Genomic DNA, 22,440 nt, shown 5'->3' with positions numbered 1-22,440 from the left:
CACATGCCAGTAAATATTCTTTGTTATTTTGTTCGTGTTAACCTTTTACTTGCCTAATTTACAGGGCTCCAGCTGGAGAAGCTACAATGGGTACAGAAAGGTGATTATTTTTTTCCTCCCCTAGAGCTCTGTCTGGTTGGTCCAAAGTTGGAAGCAGGGACAAAAATTAGGGAAGCTGTCAGTTATCAATCAAGTCCTGGTCATTTGGCCAGTTGTTATAGGGGTTAATGTGTGGTTTCCTGGATTGTTGTTAGAGATAGCAGTCTGACTTCCTGCAGGTCTGAATTATGTCAGGCTGGCTTCCTGGGCTGACTATTGAAGATAAGGAGTTAGTTTCCTGGGCAGGTTGCTGCAGGTTGTGGGTCTGTTTTTATATACTGTCTGGCCATTGTCCATTGGTGTATTCAATTTCTTATGACTATAACTGATTTGGAAATTTTATTCATCTTGTGTTTTCAAGAGTAATAGATAAAAGTTTTTGGTAATATCAGGCATTTGATGCATATTATCTCATTTGATCACCATCCTCAGTGGGTTAATACTTACCTGATTTTTGGAACAGAAAATGGAGGCAAAGAGCATGAAAAATTTGCCAAGATAAAAATACCTTGGAAGTAGCAGAGTTGAGGTTTTGAACCTAAGCCTGATTCTTCTGAAGCTCATCCCTTCCTCCAGATATACAACAGAACTTCTTAAGTGTGGCCATAACCAGGCTGTGGAGCTGCCTGGTGGATCAGAAAACATGAGTCCCCTTCAATGTGGTTCTCTTGTCTGCATGCCAGGGGGCTGTCCAACAAATCCATAGTTGCTTCCAGTTTTCCCATCAGCCACATTTATTTTTTATGTTTTTTAATTGTGGCAAAATACACATAAAATGTATCATTTTAATGTGTACAATTCATCAGCATTAAGTACATTCAAATACTGTGCATTCATCCTGAGAACTTCATCATCATCCCAAATGGAAATGCTATGGCAGTCACTCTCCCTTTTCCCCCTCCCTTCTCCCCTGTGGAGAGGAGGAAAAATATCTTTTTCTCTGCCTATCTTCCATTCATGGCTGAGATCCCACACCAAGAAGGAGGTTACTAAGAGAAAAGCATACAAATGTATTTAATATAAGTTTTGCATGACACAGTAAACTTCATAAGAAAGTGGAGCCCCAGAAATAGCTACACCTGAATAGTTTTATGCTAGGTTTGATGAAGAATGGATCATCACAGAGAAATGGAACACAAAGGATGTGATCTGACAGCAATAAACTGGGAGGAGCTTGGCAAGGCCTATTTGTTCAAAATCTTCTGTGTCCTTGTGTTTTCACAGAGAAAGATGTTCCTTTCCTCTGGGTATAGGAGGGCACCTCTCACATGAAAGTCTTATGACCTGCTTCAGGGTAAGTCAGAAAATACTTCCTGTATATACTCTTTCTCAAATTTCTCCAGCTTAAAATATTCAGTATGCCAAGGTGCCATATTCTGGGGACAATGTGTCTTGAATCCCATCATCTGGAAATCACGAATCTACTGTCTGCCTTGTGGATTTGCCTATTTTGAATATTTTATATGAATGGAATCATATTCTTTTTCTTTTTTTTTTAAAATTATACTTCAAGTTCTGGGGTACATGTGCAGAACGTGCATGTTTGTTACATAGTTATACATGTGCCATGGTAGTTTGCTGCATCCATCACCCCATCATCTACATTAGGTATTTCTTCTAATGCTATCTCATCCCTAGACCCCGATACCCCAACAGGCCCCGAGGTGTGATGTTCCCCTCCTGGGGTCCATGTGTTCTCATCATTCAAATCCCACTTATGAGTGAGAACATGAGGTGTTTGATTTTCCGTTCTTGTGTTAGTTTGCTCAGAATGATGGCTTCCTGCTTCATCCATGTCCCTGTAAGGACATGAAGTCATCTTTTTTTATGGCTGCATGGTATGAATGGAGTCATATTCTAAGAGGCCTTTTGTGTCTGGCTTATTTCACTTTGTGTAAGATTTTCCAGGTTCATCCGTGTTGTAGCCTGTGTAAGTACCTCATTCCTTTTTAAGGCTGAGTGCTATTCTGACTTACGGATATGATGCATTGGCTTATCCAACTGTCTGCTGATGGACACTCAGGTTGTTTCCACCTTTTGCTATTGTGAGTCATTATGCTGTGAACATGGAGGTACAAGTTTTTGTCTGGACCTCCGGCAGCTTTGGCTCTGTGCTCCCAGAGAGCTCACGGTGCCATCATCCCCTTGTTTCTCGACCAGACTTATAATTCTTTTATTTTATTTTATTTTTCTTTATTTCTTGGGAGGGAGTTGCTCAGGCTGGAGTGCAGTGGTGTGGTCTCGGCTCACCGCAACCTCCGTCTCCTGGATTCAAGTGATTCTCCTGCCTCAGCTTTCCAAGTAGCTGGGATAACAGGCGCCTGCCACCACGTCCAGCAAATTTTTGTATTTTTTAGTAGAGATGGGGTTTCACCATATAGGCCAGGCTGATCTCCAATTCCTGACCTCAGGTATCCACCTGCCTCAGTCTCCCAAAGTGCTGGGATTACAGGCATGAGCCACCGTGCTCTTCCCAGACCTGGAATTCTACCCTGGTGCAGTCCATCTTCTGGAACAGGTAGGGCAGGCTGTGAAGGGAAGCAGGAGACCTATTGGAAGTGCCTTGAGTGATCTCCATGCAGGCATCTCTTCTGTGACTGTAAGTCACACCACGCAAAATGTTTTCTTAGGCTGAATGCCCAGCCCTTTCTCTGCCTGTCAAACGATTACTCACCCTTTATATCTGGTTCAAATGTCACTTCTCTGACTTACGTTCTCAGCAGTATTCTTTTGGGTATAAGATACTGAAAGAAAAGATGGTGTAAATCCTCAAGAAATCCATAGGCATGAAGGATAGGAGCTACGGTAATAGCCAGGATTCATGGTAACTATAAGCAAGGAGTGGAAAGCTACCAGGGTCGAGGCTGCCACTTTCTTCATCTCCCTTCGTCCCACCCCTCCCTCTTGTCTTCGCCCCATCTCTCACCAGATGCCTAAGTATCTTTGCTATTCTCTTTGCTTTGTCTCTACTGTGGCACGTGACCCAACATGGCCATTGCTAGCCTTTCCACATTGCAGTCCTTCAACTTCATTTACTGTTTTCTGGTGACTTCTCTTTCTGTCCTATTGTGGACTCAGTACATGGATGGCTGGCTTCATCATCAGAAGGTGGGTCCTCTCATGGAACGTGTCCACCCTCCTGGTCTTTGATCCCTGAAACCAGGGGCACGTGACTTCCTGTCCCCTGTGGGATAGACTTTCCAGATGTATCTATAAGAATCCCCCAAGCATATGTAATGCCTCTTGCTTTTGTATTCTTTTTTTTTTTTTCTTTTCAGAGACAGAGTCTCACTCTGTCAACCAGGCTGGAGTGCAGTAGCGTGATCTCAGCTCACTGCAACCTCTACCTCCTGAGTTCAAGAAATTCTCCTGCCTCAGTTTCCCAAGTAGCTGGGACTACAGGCATGTGCCACTATACACAGCTAATTTTTATATTTTGTCTTGAATTCCATCCCTAGATGGGTCTGCACAACCCCATAAACAAATAGGTTTTGGTCCTGGCCTTTCTATTAACTCTTAGCAAGTTAATAGAGACAAGGTTTCACTATATGTTGGTCAGGCTGATGTCAAACTCCTGACCTCAGGTGATCCACCCGCCTTCGCCTCCCAAAGTGCTGGGAGTACAGGCATGAGCCACCGCACCCAGCCTCTTTTGCATTCTTATAGCACTTTGTCATGTAGACACATAAACAAGGGGATGGCATTCAAATACCATATTTGCTCTAGGAAAAAGAACTGCTGCACACCAGGGACTGTTTTGGGTATAGCTGATATTTCCAGCAGAGTAATTTGCATGTTGTTGTTTAATACTAATATGCTTTAAAAATACAGAATCAGATGAGATTAAGCTACTTAAGTTTCTTCCAAATGTATAAGAATATATTTAAAGGCAATGTCAGGGAGTTCCAAACCAGAGGCTGGATTTGGACTAATAAACTGCATTTATAAGATTTATTTTCCTTACCTTGAGCAAGCTGCTTCAAAGCAGAGAGATGGGGGTGTCATTTCTCAGCCGTAGGAGTGAGAGAGACGCTTGCATGTGGAGAATGTGCAGAAAGGCAGTTATAGCTGATACAGAGCCCTGCAAAGAGATCACCTAGCAAATTAAGAGAGAGCAGTGGGCAGGCTGGTGTCTGGGTGTGCGTGCAGTACCCTCTGGGAACAGCACTTCTCACCCACCATCCCACTTCCTGCTGGAATCCTTATATGGCAGCCATCAGTAGAAACTTCATTAGGCCCCTCCCTCGGGTCAAGCAGGCCAAGGAAGCTAAAATCTGAGCTTGTACAATAGCAGTCTAACCTTTGTTTAATGTGGCTGGGATTTAATATGTCTAATGTAGTTGAATGAGTTCGAATGGGGAGAGGAAATTATTGGCAGTAGGGTTGGTGAGGAATTAAGCTAGCCGAATAGACACTTTATCCTAATCATGATCAAATGCCCCTGTTCCTACTCCTTTTACTTTCACATCGGTTTACCCCAGGCCAGGCGAGGTGAGGAGGTGGCTCACGCCAGTGATCCTGGCAATTTGGGAGGTCGAGATGGAAGGACCCCTTGAGCCCAGGAGTTTGAGACCAGCCCTGGCAACATAGTGAGACCCCATCACTACAAACAAACAAAGAAAATTAGCCGGGCACAGTAGTATGTGCCGAGTCCCAGCTACTAGGGAGGCTGAGGCAGGAGAATCGCTTAAGCCCGGGAGTTCAAAACTGCAGCAAGCTGTGATTGTATCACTGCACTCCAGCCTCCACAACAGAGTGACATCTTGTCTCAAAAAAAAAAAAGAAAAAAAGAATCATATCAGTTTTACTTTCAAACTATTTTTTTTCCTGGCCTTGAGACTCTGTGGTTGCCTGCAGGGTGAAAGAGTGCACACGTCTCAGGTCCAAAGATTAGGGCAATATTGACCTGGCAAATATACCTCTCAGAGAATAGTGGACTAAAAGGTGTGGATGCAGTTAGCTTGGGGCCAAATGAGTGCTGCTCTTTGAATATGCCAAGACAGTCCTGCACCTTCCAAGAAGAAGTAATTGGGTGGGGCGTGGTGGCTCACACCTATAATCCTAGCACTTTGGGAGGCTGAAGCAGGTGAATCATTTGAGGTCAGGAGTTTGAGATGAGCCTGGCCAACATGGTGAAATCCTGTCTCCACTAAAAATACAAAAAAAATTAGCTGGACTTGGTGGCACACACCTGTAATCCTAGCTACTAGGGAGGCTGAGGCAGGAGAATCACTTGAACTCAAGAGATGGAGGTTGCAGTGAGCTGAGATCATGCCACAGCACTCCAGCCTGGGCAACAGAGTGAGACTTTGTCTCAAAAAAGAAGAATTGGATCAGACAGTGGGAAGTACAGATGGAGTCTTTGGGATAAGATCAAGTGGAGGATTCTCCTTCGGAACTGGTTTCTAATATTTCCCAAAAATGTGACACCCAAACCAATCATGACAGGCTATCTGAACATGAACTGCTAGGTATTAATTTTAATGTGGATTAGAAAAAGCAATATAGGCTGGGTGTCGTGGCTCATGCTTGTAATCCCAGCACGTTGGGAGGCCAAGGCAGGCAGATCACGAGGTCAGGAGTTCGAGACCAGTCTGACCAACATGGTGAAATCCCGTCTCTACAAAAAATACAAAAATTAGTTGAGTGTGGTGGCGCATACCTGTAATCCAGAGAATTGCTTGAATCCATGAGGTGGAGATTCAGTGAGCCAAGATCATGCCATTGCACTCCAGCAATCTGGGCGATAGAGTGAGATTCCATCTCAAAAATAAATAAATAAATAAAAATATGAAAAAAAGAAAAGAAAAAGCAATATAACTTGCAGTCCAAGTGTTGTGTGGTTCTACTGGTGTTTCTAAGATTAGGTGAAAATAGGCAAAGCCGTGGCAATCCAGTTTATGCAAACAAATTCATCCCAGGCTTGGTGTAAGCCCATGCTCATCAATATTTTAAACCTGTAACCAAACTTTCTTCCATGGTATTTTTGGAAGTACCAGTAGAATGAATAACCATTGCTGTACTCCCTTCATACCCAGGAAACTTCTTCAGCCCTCTCTCTGGGACTATCGGACTCTGCTGTGGGGGAGAGTGATGAGAAAAGACTGTTGAGCTCGCTCTCTTGGAGACACCACACAGAAATGAATGCTGGCGAGTGGACCGTTCTCAGTGTGCTTAGCCTGCATGGTGGCACCAGCCTCTGAAATAATGCCACAGTAAACCAAGGAAACCCTGGGCCTGTGCCAAAAGTGCCCATGCAGCTCAGCCTCTTGGAAACACAAAAGAGGAATCTAATACATGTTTGAGTTAGGGGCTATTTTTTAATAGTTAAAAAATTAGAGAAATGCAAATTAAAACCACATTGAGATACCATCTCATGCCAGTTAGAATGACGATCATTAAAAAGTCAGGAGACAACAGATGCTGGAGAGGATGTAAGAGGAATGCTTTCATACTATTGGTGGGAGTGTAAATTGGTTCAGCCATTGTGTAAGAAAGGGGGGCAATTCCTCAAGGATCTAGAACTAGAAATACCATTTGACCTGGGAATCCCATTACTGGGTATATACCCAAAGGATTATAAATCATTCTTTTATAAAGACACATGCACACATATGTTTATTGTGGCATTGCTCACAATAGCAAAGACTTGGAACCAACCCAAATGCCCATCAGTGATGGACTGGATAAAGAAAATGTGGCACATATACACCATAGAATACTATGCAGCCCTAAAAAGGAATGTGTTTATGCCCTTTCCAGGGACATGGATGAAGCTGGAAACCATCATTCTCAGCAAACTAACACAAGAACAGAAAACCAAACACTGCATGTTCTCACTCGTAAGTGGATGTTGAACAATGAGAACACATGGACACAGGGAGGGGAACATCACACATTAGGACTGTCAGGGGGTGGGAAGCTAGGGGAGGAATAGCATTAGGAGAAATACCTAATGTAGATGACGGGCTGATGGATGCAGTCAACCACCATGGCAGGTGTACACCTATGTAACAAACCTGCACATTCTGCACATGTACCCCAGATCTTAAAGTACAATAAAAATTATTTAAAAGTTCAATTAATTAATATTATTTAATTGAATTTTTAATATTAAATAATTAATATTATTTTTATAAGAGACAAGGTCTCACTCTATTGTCCAGGCAAGAGTGCAGTGGTACAGTCATGGCTCACTGCAGCTTCCAACTCCTGGGCTCAAGCAATTTTCCCACTTCAGTCTCTCAAGGAGATGGGACCACAGGTGTGTGTTACCACACCTGGATAATTTTTATTTTTTTTACTTTTTTAGAGAAAGGGTCTCACTGTGTTGCTCAGTCTGGTTTTAAGCTCCTGGCCTCAAGTGATGTTCCTGCTTCAGCCTTCTGAGTAGCTGGGATTATATGTGTGAGCCATCACATCTGACTGTTTTTAAATGACAAATAATAATTGTATAAATTTACTGGGTTCAATATGATGTTTTGATACACGTTTACATTGTGGAATGATTAAATCAGGCTAATTAACTTATCCTTCACCTTACATGCTTATCATTTTTTGGTGGTGAAAATACCTGAAATGTACTCTTTTAACAATTTTTTAATGTGCAATGTGTTATTATTTATTATGGTCACCGTTCTGCACACTAGATCACTAAAACTTATTCCTCTTGTCTATCTGAAAGTTTGTATCCTTTGATGAACATTTCCCTTTTCCCATCCACACCCCTCTCCCAGCGTCTGATAATCACCATTCTTCTTCCTACGCTATGAGGTCAACCTTTTTAGCTTCCACATATAAGTGAGATGATGCAGTATTTGTCTTTCTGTGCCTGGTTGATGGTTGATTTCACTTAGCGTAATATCCTCCAGGTTCATTCACGTTGTAGCAAGTTACAGGATCCCTTTTTTTTTTTAGACAAAGTCTTGCTCTGTCGCCAGGCTGGAGTTCAGTGGTGCCAGGCTGGAGTGGCAGGTTGCTCGCTGCAACCTCCGCCTCCCAGATTCAAGTAATTCCCCTGCCTCAGCCTCCCGAATAGCTGGGACCACAGGCATGCACCACCATGCCCGGCTGATGTTTTGTATTTTAGTAGAGGTAGGATTTCATCATGTTGGCCAGGATGGTCTCAATCTCCTGACCTCATGATCTGCCCACATCAGCGTCCCAAAGTGCTGGGATCACAGGCATGAGCCACTGGGCTTGGCCAGGATTCCTTCTTTTTAATAAAAAGCTAAATATATTCCATTTCGTATATATGCCGTGTTTTCTTTTCCATTCATCGATCAATGGATTCATAGTTTGCTTCTGTATCTTAGCAATGGTAAATAATGCTGTGATGAGCATGGAAATGCAGGTATCCTTTGGATATATTTAATTTACTGTGTGTATATACTCGGTAGTAGAGTTGCCAATCAGATGGTAATTCTCCTTTTAGTTTTTGATGGAACACCCATACTGTTTTCTATAATTGGTTGTATGTGGTGGGGATTTTTCGTGTTACCTTATCAAGATTTTTTCATTTTGAGGAGTATTCTAGCATTCTTTTCTAAATACAATTTTTAACTTAAGAGCATTATTTTGTTTTTTCATCCCATATGCTATTTTGGGCTACTTCTGGGTTTTTGACCATGTGTTTCTACTTTTCAAATTGCAGTAGTGAAGGAGTTAAAAGCATGCCACCCCATAATATACCTCTCTGGCATATTGAGTATGTAAGTTAAAGACATTTGAAGTACAGCAGATACTAGAACATCACTCTGACCTTCATGCTGTTACTTTGTTTTTTGAGATGGAGTTTTTGCTCTTTTTGCCCAGGCTGGAGTGCATTGGAGCGATCTCGGCTCACCACAATTTACACTTCCTAAGTTCAAGCGATTCTCCTGCCTCAGCCTCCTGAGTAGCTTGGATTACAGGCATATGCCGCTAATTGTGTATTTTTAGTAGAGACAGAGTTTCTCCATGTTGGTCAGGCTGGTTTCCCAGCCTCAGGTAATCTGCCCGCCTTGGCCTCCCAAAGTGCTGAGATGACAGGCATGAGCCACCACACCTGACCCGTGCTGTTTTTCAAAAGCCAAAGATGCAGTTCCCATGTGAAAGACAGCCTGCCCATACCAGAAGAAAGAGCATGCTTATCCTTAAGGATATAAAGCTGAGACTAAAAGAATTCTGTAAGACTCTTTTACACTAACTTATCTTTTAAATTTCCCCACATATTTCAGATGCTTCTTTACAACTTACTATTCTTTGTTCAATTCAGCACATAACTGCTTCTTTGGGTCTTCTTTTCCTTAGGAGGGCTTCTGTGCCACATAAAATCTGTATTAAATAAATTTATATATAGGCATTCCTCAGAGATATTGTGGGTTGGGTCCCAGACCACTGAAATAAGCAAATATCTCAATTAAGCAAGTCACAGGAATTTTTTTGGTTTCCTGGTGTATATAAAATTTACGTTTACACTAAAATGTAGCCTGTTAACTGTGCAGTAGAATTATGTCTAAAAACAATGTAAACACCTTAATTTTAAAATACTTTATTGTTGCACGTCTGTAATCCCAGCTACTCAGGAGGCTGAGGCAGGAGAATCACTTGAACCCAGGAGGCAGAGGTTGCAGTGAGCTGAGATCGCGCCACTGCACTCCAGCCCAGGCGACAGAGCAAGGCTCCGTCTCAAAAACAAAACAAAACAAAACAAAAAACCCAAACCAAAACCAAAAACAAAAAAAAAACCTTATTGCTAAAAGATGCTAAAGAAGTAGGCACCTGATGGCCTGATGTTGGAAAAATGGCATAGACAGACTTGCTTGACTCACATTTGTCACAGACCTTCCATTTGTAAAAAAACACAGTGTCTCTGAAATGCAATACAGCTAACTTAGCATGCCTGGACTTTTCTCCTGCTAGTCTTTTGGATGTCGATTTAATTCTTGGGTCCAGTCTAAGAGGATGGAGGTGGAGTTTTGTCTTCCTTGTAATATGGATATCAAGTTTCCTTTAAAACTAGATTTAAGGGGTTTTCTTTTAAAGGTAATATGTTTTAAGAAAAATATTAAGTACTGATAAAGTGTCTTGGAATGTGACACCTGGAGCCTCTAGGTGATATGTGGATATAGCAAAGATCTAGAAGGTGGCAAAAGTTAGGCAAACACTGGCTTATATAATTTACTTTGTTCTGACACCTCTTTCTGCTTTTGGAAACTGCGTGTCCCAAGGTCAACATTGAATCCCCCCCTCTATCTTAAACACAGGGGCAGGTGTTCTTTTCTCTCAACTTAAGCGGTGCCGTGTATCTATCCCATTAGTTTCCTTTTTTTTAAGGCAGATTCTCACTCTGATGCCCAGGCTGGAGTGCAGAGACATGATCTCAGCTCACTGCCATCTCCGCCTTCTGGGTTCAAGCGTTTCTCCTGCCTCAGTCTTCTGAGTAGTTGGGATTACAGGCACACACCACCATGCCCAGGTAATTTTTTTGGTGTTTTTTAGTAGAGATGGGATTTCACCATGTTGACCAGGCTGGTCTTGATTTTCTGACTCAAGTGATCTGCCTGCGTTGGCCTCCCAAAGTGCTGGGGATTACAAGTGTGAGCCACTGTGCCTGGCCCTAATGGGCTCTTGTAGTAGTGGTCCTGTGTGGTTAGTTCTGCTTCGGGGTGTGCCCAAGTCCCACTTTCCCAACAAGACCTAACACTGCTTGAGGGGAAGAATGGGAATCTATATCGCCAGCCCACATAGGGGAAAAGAACCGTCTTCCTAACCCACCCATTGCTATGTTCATGGCTGAAGCCCCTATGACAAAAGACAATTAACAAAAGAAAAGCAGAACAAATTTATTTAATGAATTTATGTGACATGGGAATCAGAAAGGAAGTCACAAAGAAACAGGTAAACGTGTGTGTGTGTGTGTGTGTGTGTGTGTGTGTGTTTAACGGAGTCTTACTTTGTTGCCCAGGCTGGAGTGCAGTGGCACAATCTCGGCTCACTGCAACCTCCACCTCCCAGGTTCAAGAGATTTTCCTGCCTCTGCCTCTGGAGTAGCTGGGACTACAGGTGTGGGCTACCACGTCTGGCTAATTTATATATATATATTTTTAGTAGAAACGGGGTTTCACCATATTGGACAGGCTGGTCTCAAACTCCTAACCTCATGATCCACCTTGGTCTCCCAAAAGGCTGGGATTACAAGCGTGAGCCACTGCGCCTGGCCAAACCTGTGTATTTTTAATGCTTGGTGTGATGGAGAATTGAATCGTCCTGGAGAAGTGTGATTGGATTTTTTAAAAGTTTGTAAGAAACTCAGGGGAACTTAGCAAGGCCTGTTTGGTCAGATTCTTCTCTGTAGCCCTGTGTCTTCAGAGAGAAGAAAGTTTCTTTCCTCTGGACACAGAAAGGGTACCCGTGGATTGAGGATCCTGGGACCTGGTTGGGGGAGAAGGGCAGGAGAAGGAGAAAGTGATCTTCCTGTTTCTGATGTTTTCCCAAATGTGAATGTGTCATGTTTTGGGGTATCCTGAACCCCATCTCCCACCCACCCTGCCTCAGCCTGTAGTCCCTTGTACTGTTTAATGACAAGAGCAAATTCCTTACCCTCTCCAAGATTCACTTTCCCCATCTGTAAACGGGGATAATGATACTCTCACTTCATATTCTTACTTCACTGTTGCCAGGACAAAGTGAGTGAAGCTGGCATAGGCAAACAACAGATAAAGTGATGCCTGATACAATTAATATGTCCTTGCGGGGTCATACAAAAGGACACAGCACTCTGTTCTCCTAAATTGCTAACTTTCAGTCTTAAATAAAAAAGCTAAGGAAGAAAAAGCTTTTAAGGGTCCAGTCTGAGAAAGAGACAGTAAGTAACAGTGTGTTTCTCAGGGGGTGGAGCCTCCCCAGGGTACCGGCAGGAATTTACCAGGCAGCACACACACAGGGTGCATTGAGCACAGCCCACTTACCTGCTAAGACTTAGGGGGTGTCTGAGGCACTCAGAGCACTGAGCGGGCTGTTGTGGGCCCAGAACCAGGAACAAGCATCCCTGTAATTGAGCAGAATGCGCCCTTTCTCTGGGTTAAAATTCCCAAACTCAAGAGTTTTCAAGCGATCTTATTTTATTGTTATTTTCTTTAACAGAAGACTTTGAGGTGTGAACCTAAAATGGTTATTCCTCCCCTGAGCTTGACTGCTGAATTACCCAGAGGAGCCCAGTGTCCTGCCATGAATGGGTATATTATGCCTTCCATTAAAAGTTGTGGCCCTTAATTAAAAACGTGATCGTGAGTCTTTATGGAGACATTGTTTGGGTTTTCTCTAGCTGTTAACACATCATAAATCATTTTAAAAGGAACTTTTCCCCTATCTCTTAATGGTTAGTGCATTTTTAAAAAGTGATTTGAAAATAAAACTGGGATTAAATTTAGTGTTTGACAAGGTGCTAAGGGGCTCACCACCTCTGCCAGGATAAGACAAGAGGGCTTTACTTCAGTTGCTACTGAGCTTGTTTCACTAGCTCCAGCCTGGCTGGGTCAATTCAAATGGCAGCATGACTTTGGTGTCAGAAGGTTAACTTGCAGGTATCAGGAAAAGCTGCAGTCAGCCAACGCTACCCCGTGTTTCCTTTATTATCTTGCGATTGCAAAGCATTCAACTCTGCTGAGAAGAAAAGCCTGCTTCTTTTATGAACTCTCCAGTAGTGCTATAAAGCAAGGAATGGCGTGGGTCGCGTGCAGGCGCATGTGAATAATCCATGAATGCAGGAGACCTCGCCCTCCTTCTGTCTTCCTAGCATAGGTTCCTTGAGAGTGCAGTGAGTGGCTCGAGACCTTGGCTTCCAGTCCTCTCGGGAGTTCTGAGCGTACAGTGACAGGGACCAGCTTGTGTCTGAATGACGGTCACAAAGACTTCTCCCGTTTATTGTGCAGTTTCTACGGCCTTTGGGTTGGATGCAACAGAGGTCTCAAGACGGAAGAAAAAGCCGGGAGAAGATGCAGCACTGCGGGTGTGTAATGTACCCTATAGGAATGCCGGCAGACAGCATTCCTCTGCAAAGGAGGAAAGCAATACTTCATACGGGTATTATGAGATGACACGAGCGAAAGGGTTTTTACAAACGGAGAATCACCAGACAAGCAGGAGAGGTGATGATAATGCTTCTGCCAATTCTGTTTTTGCAATCATTTTCAAAAATCATTTCTTTGCAACATTTCTAGTTGGCTGAGAAGATGCTTTCAGCTGCCTGCGTCCCACTTTCTAATGAGATTTCCAGATAGAGAAAGGCGCTATGTTGTTTGCTGCCAGGCGACATGCTTGTTGTCCACGACGTTTTCCTTGGTGCGAGGTGTCCATCTCTAAGCTGGAGTTCGGACTCAGAGCCTCGGTGTTGCAGTTCCACCAAGAGGCCAGTAGAGGGCGGGCTGCCCCCTCTGCTCGGCCGCACCTGGACACTGGTGGCTCTTGGGCTCCCCTCTCCCTGTCCTGGCTGTGACCCCCACTCTTGTGTGCCACGGAGACCACACACATGGCGGGCAGTGGTTTCTCATCGTGTTTACTGAAGGGAAAGGGAATTTAAGAGGAATTGTCCAGAAATTACAAAATGCCAGACGTCTCATTCCTGCTTACAGCCTATTCCAGCGTTTATCCCTGATTCAACCTGGGGTCCCTTACCTCAGACGCTCACCTCCCGCAGTCTCTGTCCTCTGGCTTTGCCCAGCCTGCGGCCTGCCTGCCTCCACTGCTTCAGATGAGCAAGTTGACTTCTAGATATGCACGCTTGACTCTCACAGATGTGTTCTAGAGGACACGTTCCCCACAGCACTGTTGTGATAGAAAAAACTGGAAACGAGAAATATTTCTCAACGAGGGAATGAATAAATACATTATAGTATTCTCCTGCTGTGGAATACAACAAAGAAAGAAAAACCAGTGAACTAGGACTGAATACATCAACATAACTATAAATACTCTGAACAAAATGTTGGCTTAGCAGGACTTGGGCACACAGAAGCAGAACTAACCACACAGGACCACTTCTATTAAGAGCCCATTAGAGTTAGGCAGGGTGGCTCACACCTGTAATCTCAGCATTTTGGGAGGCCAAGGCAGGCAGATCACCTGAGGTCAGGAGTTCAAGACCAGCCTGATCAACATGGTGTAACCTCATCTCTACTAAAAATACAAAAATTAGCCAGATGTGGTGGTGCACATCTGTAATCCAGCTCCTTGGGAGGCTGAGATAGGAGAATTGCTTAAATCCAGGAGGCTGAGGTTGCAATGAGCTGAGATCGTGCCACTGCACTCCAGCCTGGGCCAGAGAGTGAGACTCCATCTCCAAAAAACCCCCAAAAACCCAATAACTCAAAAAAAATGTCGAGAGAGAAATGTGTTCCATATGATAAATTTATTTAAATTTTAATGAAATCAAAAGACATTATACACATTGTTTACCAATATGCATATTTATATATGTACTCTATATGTAATATATATTATATATATGTTATACAAAGAGGAGAAATAAAGACAGGAGAGGCAGACAGAGAAAGAAGGAGATAAAAAAGAGAGAGATGTGCTATATTAAACCTCTATGTAGACTTTAAAAAACACAAAACATTGTCCATACTGTTCATATATACATATATGGGTATGCATGTGTGTGTGTGTGTGAGAGAGAGAGATCTCCAGAAAAGATGAGGAATAGCATTGGTGAGAAGAATAAAAGGTGCTCTACCTATAATATTTATCTCTATTATTTAAAAAAAATGAAGCTGAAATGGCAAAACATTAACATTGGCTAATTCTGGACAGCGGGTACACAGATATGTTAAGTTTAACATTCCCCCCACCGCCCACTGCCCTTGTACTTTGAAAAACTTCTTTAAAACCCCACTAAGGACTTAGCAACTTGTTTGAAATGCAAGCCAGGAGAGGAAGAAGACAAGAGGAAAAATGATACTGGGGCATACTGGTAATTTTCTTCCCTGGTTCAGCTCAGTGGCTGAACACAGTGGGGGAAGTCGCCCCTCTGTGTCTTTCCCTCTAGATGCTCAAGGGCGTTCACATTTCTCTTGAAGAAGCCCTGCTGTTTTACTGCAGCTTCTCCCCAGCAAGGATAGCAATGCAGCTTTACAATGAAGGCCTTTGGTTGGCTTGACTTTCTGTGCTTGGATGTCAGAGAACCACTCTACCATTGGTTTGGACTTGATCAATTGCCTCCATGTTTAATCATTGTTTGGCCGGGCGCAGTGGCTCACACCTGTAATCCCAGCACTTTGGGATACCGAGGTGGGCAGATCACCTGAGGTCAGGAGTTCGAGACCAGCCTGACTAACATGGTGAAACCCCGTTTCTACTAAAAATACAGAAAATAAGCTGGGCGTGGTGGCAGGTGCCTGTAATCCCAGCTACTCCGGAGGCTGAGGTAGGAGAATCACTTGAACCTGGGAGGCAGAGGCTGCAGTGAGCCAAGATTACGCCATTGCACTCCAGCTTGGGTAACAAGAGCAAAACTCCATCTCAAATAAAAAAAAAAAGAAAAGAATCATCAATGGAAATCCCCCCAGTCCTCTGTGATAAACCTGCTCTCTAAGGAACCCAGTGGGGGCAAAACTGTGTTTTTTTATGTCTCTTAGATCATCAGAAGTGTCTACAAGGTACTGTAAAACTGGTAGAGTAAAAACAGTCACTTGAGCTTGATTAGTTTTGAAGAGCCGATCCCAAGGGCTAGTTAGGCTCTCTAAATTTCCAGACTTTTTAAACCCTGTTAATGAATGAAAGAAAAATGGATGCTAGCTTAGGCCTGCTTTATACATTAAAAATACAAAACATAAATTTTTTTTAAAATTGAGATTTGGGGCTATACTACTTTTTGACAAGTTAAAAAGCAAGTATAGTGAAACTGCTAGTCTCATCAGCTTGGACAGAATCACTGGGTTAAGTAGAATTGAAAGGAGCTTTGGGAGAATGAAAGCGTGTCATCTCACAAACCCCAAAGGAGGGGGCCCTAGACACAGTTAGATGGGAATCCTCCTTTCTAGGTCTTCAAATTTCCAATACTTTAGGGAAGAAAGACCTCTTATTGCAAACCTGAATCATTATAAGGGACAATAACCCAGAAAGGATAAAATGCTTTCAGAAATTAAATTTTGACAATATAATTACAAATGATTTTTAATGAAGAAAAGAGGAAGATATCTCTAAAAATCAATATGGCTAGACTATCTGATTAATTCATATTTTAAGAGAACACCTATAAGAGATATAAGGGGAGGCATAGTACAAGGGACAAATAGAGAAGAGCGGCTGGTATGAACGTGTAAAGGCAGAGAAGCAGTGAGGCTTGGAAAAGCCTCAGAAGACAGGAGCTTCCTCACATGTGTCAGAGAATAACGAGGAATGGATGAACCCTCTCTTTGAAGTGAATGTGAAATAGATAACACAGAAACAACAGAATGACTCTGGCATTTATAAAACTTATTTTTATTCTGTTTGCTGTATTTGGAAATCTCCAAACTTGAAAGAAGTTGAACGAAATTCCTCAAGTGGGAATCGAAACTCTGCGAGACAGTAATCATATATGCAATATGAACGTGTTAATTTTTATTCTTTTCGGGTTTTTGCATTCAGAATCTTCTTATCTTAGAAAATGAATTGACAAGTTTTCTATCTTTTTTGATGCTCTGAAACCATTGAATTGACATAAAAGGTAACTGTTAAACACTTGACACAATTCATTTTTTTTTTTTTTTGAGACTGAGTCTCGCTCTGTCACCCAGGCTGGAGTGCAATGGCATGATCTCGGCTCACTGCAATCTCCGCCTCCTGGGTTCAAGCGATTCTCCTGCCTCAGCTTCCTGAGCAGCTGGGTTTACAGGCATACACCACCATATCCAGCTAATTTTTTGTATTTTTAGTAGAGGTGGGATTTTACTATGTTGGTCAGGCTGGTCTTGAACTCCTGACCTCAAGCAATCCACCCACCTTGGCCTCCCAAAGTGCTGGGATTATAGGGATGAGCCACTGCACCCGGCCCATCAGAATTATTTCTTAAAAATTTTTATTTATTTATTTATTTTTGTGGAGAAGACCCAAGTAACCCTGGTTATGAGCTCCCAACAGAATTCATTTCTCGAGCTGCTTAAAATTAGGCCTCTTTGTATGGATAGGTCTTGAACAACTTTCTTTACTATTTTTTCTATCGTTCTTAGGCTTTTAAATTTTCTATGTATTTAGTGTCAATTTTTATAATTTATGTTTTCCTAGAATTTTTTTATTTATAAAAATAAAAAGCATTTTTCTTTATTGAAATAAAAATATGTAGCATTTGTTTAGGGTTTTAAAAATTGTCCCCATCTATAGCAACAAATGGCTATACATGGCAATATTCCTTTTTGCAGACTCTGACTTCTGTACTCGTGTTTTTCTCTTTTTGATTCATTCAGCATTACTTCTGTTTTTCTTCAGTTTATTGACATTTGCCTTTATCCTTATACACGTCACTTTTTGTTGGATATATGTGCTCATGTGTATATTTCTAGTCTCCCACATGAAAAGTTTTTAGTTCTTGTATTTCCATTTTTCCTTTTGATAACGCAAGGCATTTAAGAGTAATTTCCCTAACCTTAAACACTACTGTTATTTTCTAAAGAGTCTGTAATTACAGGTTTTAAAACTTTTAATTTCAAAATATTTTTAAATTTTCAGAAAATTGCAAATACAGAGAGTCCTCCAACTTTTTTTTTTTTTTGGCTGAGTTTCACTCTGTTGCCCAGGCTGAGGTTCAGTGGTGTGATCTCGGCTTATGTAACCTCTGCCTCCTGGGTTCAAGCAATTCTTCTGCCTCAGCCTCCCGAGTAGCTGGGATTACAGGTGCCCAACACCACGCCCAACTAATTTTTGTATTTTTAGTAGAGACAGGGTTTCGCCATGTTGGCCAGGTTGGGCTCGAACTGCTGACCTCAAGTGATCCGCCCACCTCGGCCTCCCAAAATGCTGGGATTACAGGCATGGGATTACAAGGGACTGCCCAGACAGTCCCCCAACTTTTAAAATGTAGTAGTTGGAGATGTGTTGGAGATATGTGAAATAGGCCTGCTTTATACATTAAAAATATGAAACGTGAATCTTTTTAGAAAAATTTCTATAACCATTATACAGCTATTAAAACTAAGAAATTAACATGGGTACACCAACACTAAGTAAACTACAAACTTTATTCAATTTTTTCAGTCATGTTTTCCAATCCAGGTCCCCATATTGCATTTAGGTGTCAAGACTCCTTGAGAAAACCGTATTGTTCCTTAGTCTTTTTTTGTTGTTGTTTTTCATTCAAGACCTTGATGTGTTTGAAAAGTACCTGTCAGTTAGTTTGTAAAGTATTACTCCATTTGGGTTTGCCTGATGTTTTGTCATGATTAGGTTGAGGTAATGCATTTTTGGCAGGAATACCACAGAGGTGATGCTCCCTTTCAGAGTATATTACATCAGAAGGTACGTGATAGTAATGTGTCTTATTACTGGTGATGTCAATTTTGACACTTGGTTGAGGTCTACTTGGGTTTCTCCAAAATTAACTTACCATCTTCCCTTATGTCATATATATCAGGGGATATACCTTTAGAGTATTCAAATATTCTATTTCCCCTCAAGCTTTTACCAATTCATTTTATTATACATTAGTGAATTTTGTCTTTAATTACTGTTGGTTATTTTCCATATTCAAATATCCTATTTCCCCTCAAACTTTTGCCAATTAATTTTATTATGCATTAGTGGATTTCATCAATGATGATTACTGTTGGTTATTTTCCATCCTCTTCATTTCTTTTGCATTTATTAATTGAAATTCTCTTTAAAAGAACAGCCGTCCCTTGTCTGCCACTGAATTCTTTATTCAATTATTTATTTATACCTGTATGGTCTCATGGATGCTGATTTTAATAGATTGATTGTAATCTAACACTATTGTTGTTTTCTTTGTTGTTCAATTTGTTCCAGTTTGGGCTACTAGGCACTTTCTCAGATTGGTTCTTATGTCATTTTGACAAGACCCCATCCTTTCTTCATCACTTTCTTATTTCTAGCACCACAAGATGTTACAGGTTCATCATATATTTTTCTTGTCTCAACCCAGGAATTAGTTACTTATCCAAGAAGCCCTGTCACCTTTTATTAAAGAATCGTATTTAGAAACCAAGGTCTAGGCACAAGGATGTGCTCATTGTTACTGAGATTTCATTGCTTCTAGGCCATCTTCATGGAAAGAGCTTGAGAATACTACATGAATATGTATTAACCCATGTAGACACACAAACCTGTACCTATCAATCTATCTAACTATCTATTGAAAAACACCCTGTGAGTTCACATGGATACCTTTAATTCAAATGCAGCACCACAGGGCTGGGCACGGTGGCTCACCCCTGTAATCGCAGCACTTTGGGAGGCCAAGGAAGGCAGATCACCTGCGGTCAGGCGTTCGAGACTAGCCTGGCCAACATGTTGACTCCCCATCTCTACTAAAAATACAAAAATAAGCTGGGTGTGGTGGCAGGTGCCTGTAGTCCCAGCTATTCAGCAGGCTGAGGGGCAAGATAATTGTTTAAACCTGGGAGGCAGAGGTTACAGCAAGCTGAGATCCTGCCACTGCACTCCAGCCTCGGTAACAGAGTGAAACTCTGTCTCAAAAACAAACAAACGAACAAACAACCCACCACAGAACTAATTTTAGCTTTCTTCTTTTCCTTATTTGTAACTTCTTTCTCTGAAAAAAGAAAGGCTCTCTTATCTGCCATGTATCTGCCACCACTATTGTGATACAGATCAGTTTCACCATCCCCAAAATCCCCTCATGCTGCCCCTTTGCAGTCAGCCTTTCCCTCCTATCTAATCTCTGACAACCACTTATCTGTTTTTTGTTTGTTGAGTTTGCCTTTTCCAGAATAAGCTATAAATGCAGCCATATAATATGCAGCATTTTGGTTCTGACTTCCTTCCCTTAGAAAAATGCACTTAAGGCTGGGCCTAGTGGCTCACGCCTGTAATCTCAGCACTTTGGGAGGCCAAGGCGGGCAGATCACGAGGCCAAGAGATTGAGACTATCCTGGCCAACATGGTGAAACCCCATCTCTACTAAAAATAAAAAAGTTAGCTGGGGGTGGTGGAATGCACCTGTAGTCCCAGCTTCTCAGGAGGCTGAGGCAGGAGAATTGCTTGAACCCGGGAGGCAGAGGTTGCAGTGAGCCAAGATCGCCCTACTGCACTCCAGTCTGGTGACAGAGAGAGACTCCATCTAAAAAAAAAAAAAAGAAAAAAAGAAAAATGCACTTAAGATTCATCTATTTGTTGTATGCATTAGTAGTTTGCTCTTTTTTATTGCAAGGTGGTGTTTCAGTGTGTGGAGGTATCACAATTTGTTTATCCATTCATCAGTGCAAGGATATTTGTTTTTTTCTCCCCAGTTTTCTGTTATTATCAATAAACAGTTACATATTGGTCTTTGTGTGGACATACATTTTCATTTCTCTAAAATAAATTCCTCCAAATAGGATTGCAGGGTGATAATAGATGTATTTGTGCCATATTGGATATTGCCAAAGTGTTTTCCAAAGTGGCTCAACACTTTCCCATTTTTGCCAGCAATAAACGTATTGCTACCATTACTCTTCATCTTTGTCAACTTTTAATGTTGTCAGGTTTTTAGGTTTTAGTGTTTATTGTAGATGTGTAGTGGCACTACGTTTTGGATTTAATTTGTGTTTTCTGAATAATTTAAATGCTTTAGAGCAGGGGTGTCTAATCTTTTGGCTTCCCTGGGCCACATTAGAAGAATTGTCTTGGGCCACACATAAAATACACTAACACTAACGGTAGCTGATAGCTGAAAAAAAAAATTCTGTGTGTAAATCTCATAATGTTATAAGAAAGTTTGTGAATTTATGTTGAGCAGCATTCAAAGCTGTCCTGGGCCAAATGTGGCCTGTGGGCTGTAGGTTGGACAAGCTGGCTTTGAGCATTATTTGTTATTTCCTTGTCTTCTTTGGTGAATGTCTGTTTAAAACTTTTGAGCTTCTACTTCTTCTGATACCCATCTTTTGTAGTAGGACAATTATTCAGAATCTTTTGATTGATGCTTTTCCTTATCCATTAATTATTCTCATATATTTCTTTTTACTTCGCCCCTGAAGAGTTAGTGATGGTGACAGCTGCAGCTGTGGTGTTGCTGGCTGTAGCAATGGTAGTGATGGCAGCCGTTGTTTTTTTGTTTATGAAATGATCGAAGGAACTTACAATATTGTTCTTGAAGAGGTGAGAACTTGGGGTAGTGACAGTTGCCTTCAACTCTATGATGTGCTTTATACGTAGAGAAACTGCTGGACTTTTTCTGTATTGCTGAAGACTTGAATAATAGGCAGTGGGCATTAAAAGGCACGTTGGTAACAGCTTAATATATGGGAGGATTTCTAATAATTATAAGTGGTCAGCGGCAGAATGAACTTTCAGTGAGGAAATGGGTTCAGTGTTAGATGTAGGTAGGTCAAGAAGGTCACTTGCTAATGGTGACATAGAACGTAACCTATATGAGGCAGGAGACTGGGAGAGAGAGTGACCTCTGTGATCCTGTTGGGCATGAATATTCTTATGGTCCTATGTAAGTTTTTGCAGAGTGAAAAACATTATTGGGAGTTCAGTCTTCTGAGCCACAGGCCACCTTTCACCTCTTTTAGAGTGACGTCATGCTTAAGAGCACCTGCTACATGATTAGCCTGTCATGGGCCACATCCTGGCTCTGCCTCATGCTAGCTCCGTTGAACACTTACAGCCTTGTTGTGTGAGTTAAAGGCGATAATCCATGTAGGGTGGAGTGTCTGTCTGGTGCATAGTGAGGGCACTATTCATCACAGCTATCATTATAACAAGTGCCCTCTCTCAACTGCCTTAATCTCTTTGCCTTCATCTTAGCATTTTCTATGGTTTATGTTTGTATTACCTGACAGTCCTGGCTACAATGGGGAAGACGTGATATCTTAGTTCTTTTGTCCAGAGACTCACCATGTATCTTGGAGCTCCCTTTTGGGGAGACCCATCCCTTAGGCACATTCTGACTTACTGTAGTCTTACTTTTTCAGCTCTGCCAAATGAAATATTATGTCCTCCAAAATTGTGCAGGTAGGAAATCCTTCATTCTTTCCTTCACCTTGGTAGATAATGAAAGAGCCAAAATTCTCTCGCCATGATGAACATCTACCAAGAGTTTTCACAGTGCTGCTTGACTTTGCTGTCTGATCTGGGAACCAGTTAACCAAGGTTATTGTGCTTCAGACTAAATAATCTAAGTCATGTTGTTCCTTATCT

The 22,440-nt window shown here is 41.9% G+C and overlaps 1 long non-coding RNA gene across 5 annotated transcripts in view; it reads left to right on the top strand.

The window, feature by feature from the left end:
* LOC135275754 (uncharacterized) overlaps window positions 1-22,440 on the top strand; it is a 201,871-nt gene that overhangs the window by 79,861 nt on the left and 99,570 nt on the right. For 4 of the 5 annotated variants that reach the window (XR_010343325.1, XR_010343324.1, XR_010343326.1 and 1 more), the window contains 2 exons: window positions 1,324-1,393; window positions 6,862-6,941. This is a non-coding gene — a long non-coding RNA (uncharacterized LOC135275754). The remainder of the gene's footprint in view (window positions 1-1,323; window positions 1,394-6,861; window positions 6,942-22,440) is intronic. The other variant, XR_010343327.1, reaches the window with a different exon arrangement.

The sequence above is a fragment of the Aotus nancymaae genome, unplaced genomic scaffold (genome assembly GCF_030222135.1).
Source record: "Aotus nancymaae isolate 86718 unplaced genomic scaffold, 86718_ANA_hifiasm-v0.15.2.pri h1tg000018l, whole genome shotgun sequence".
Lineage (NCBI taxonomy): Eukaryota > Metazoa > Chordata > Mammalia > Primates > Aotidae > Aotus > Aotus nancymaae.
The sequence above is the reverse complement of the archived record's forward strand: the minus strand, read 5'-3'. Positions and strand labels throughout refer to the sequence as shown.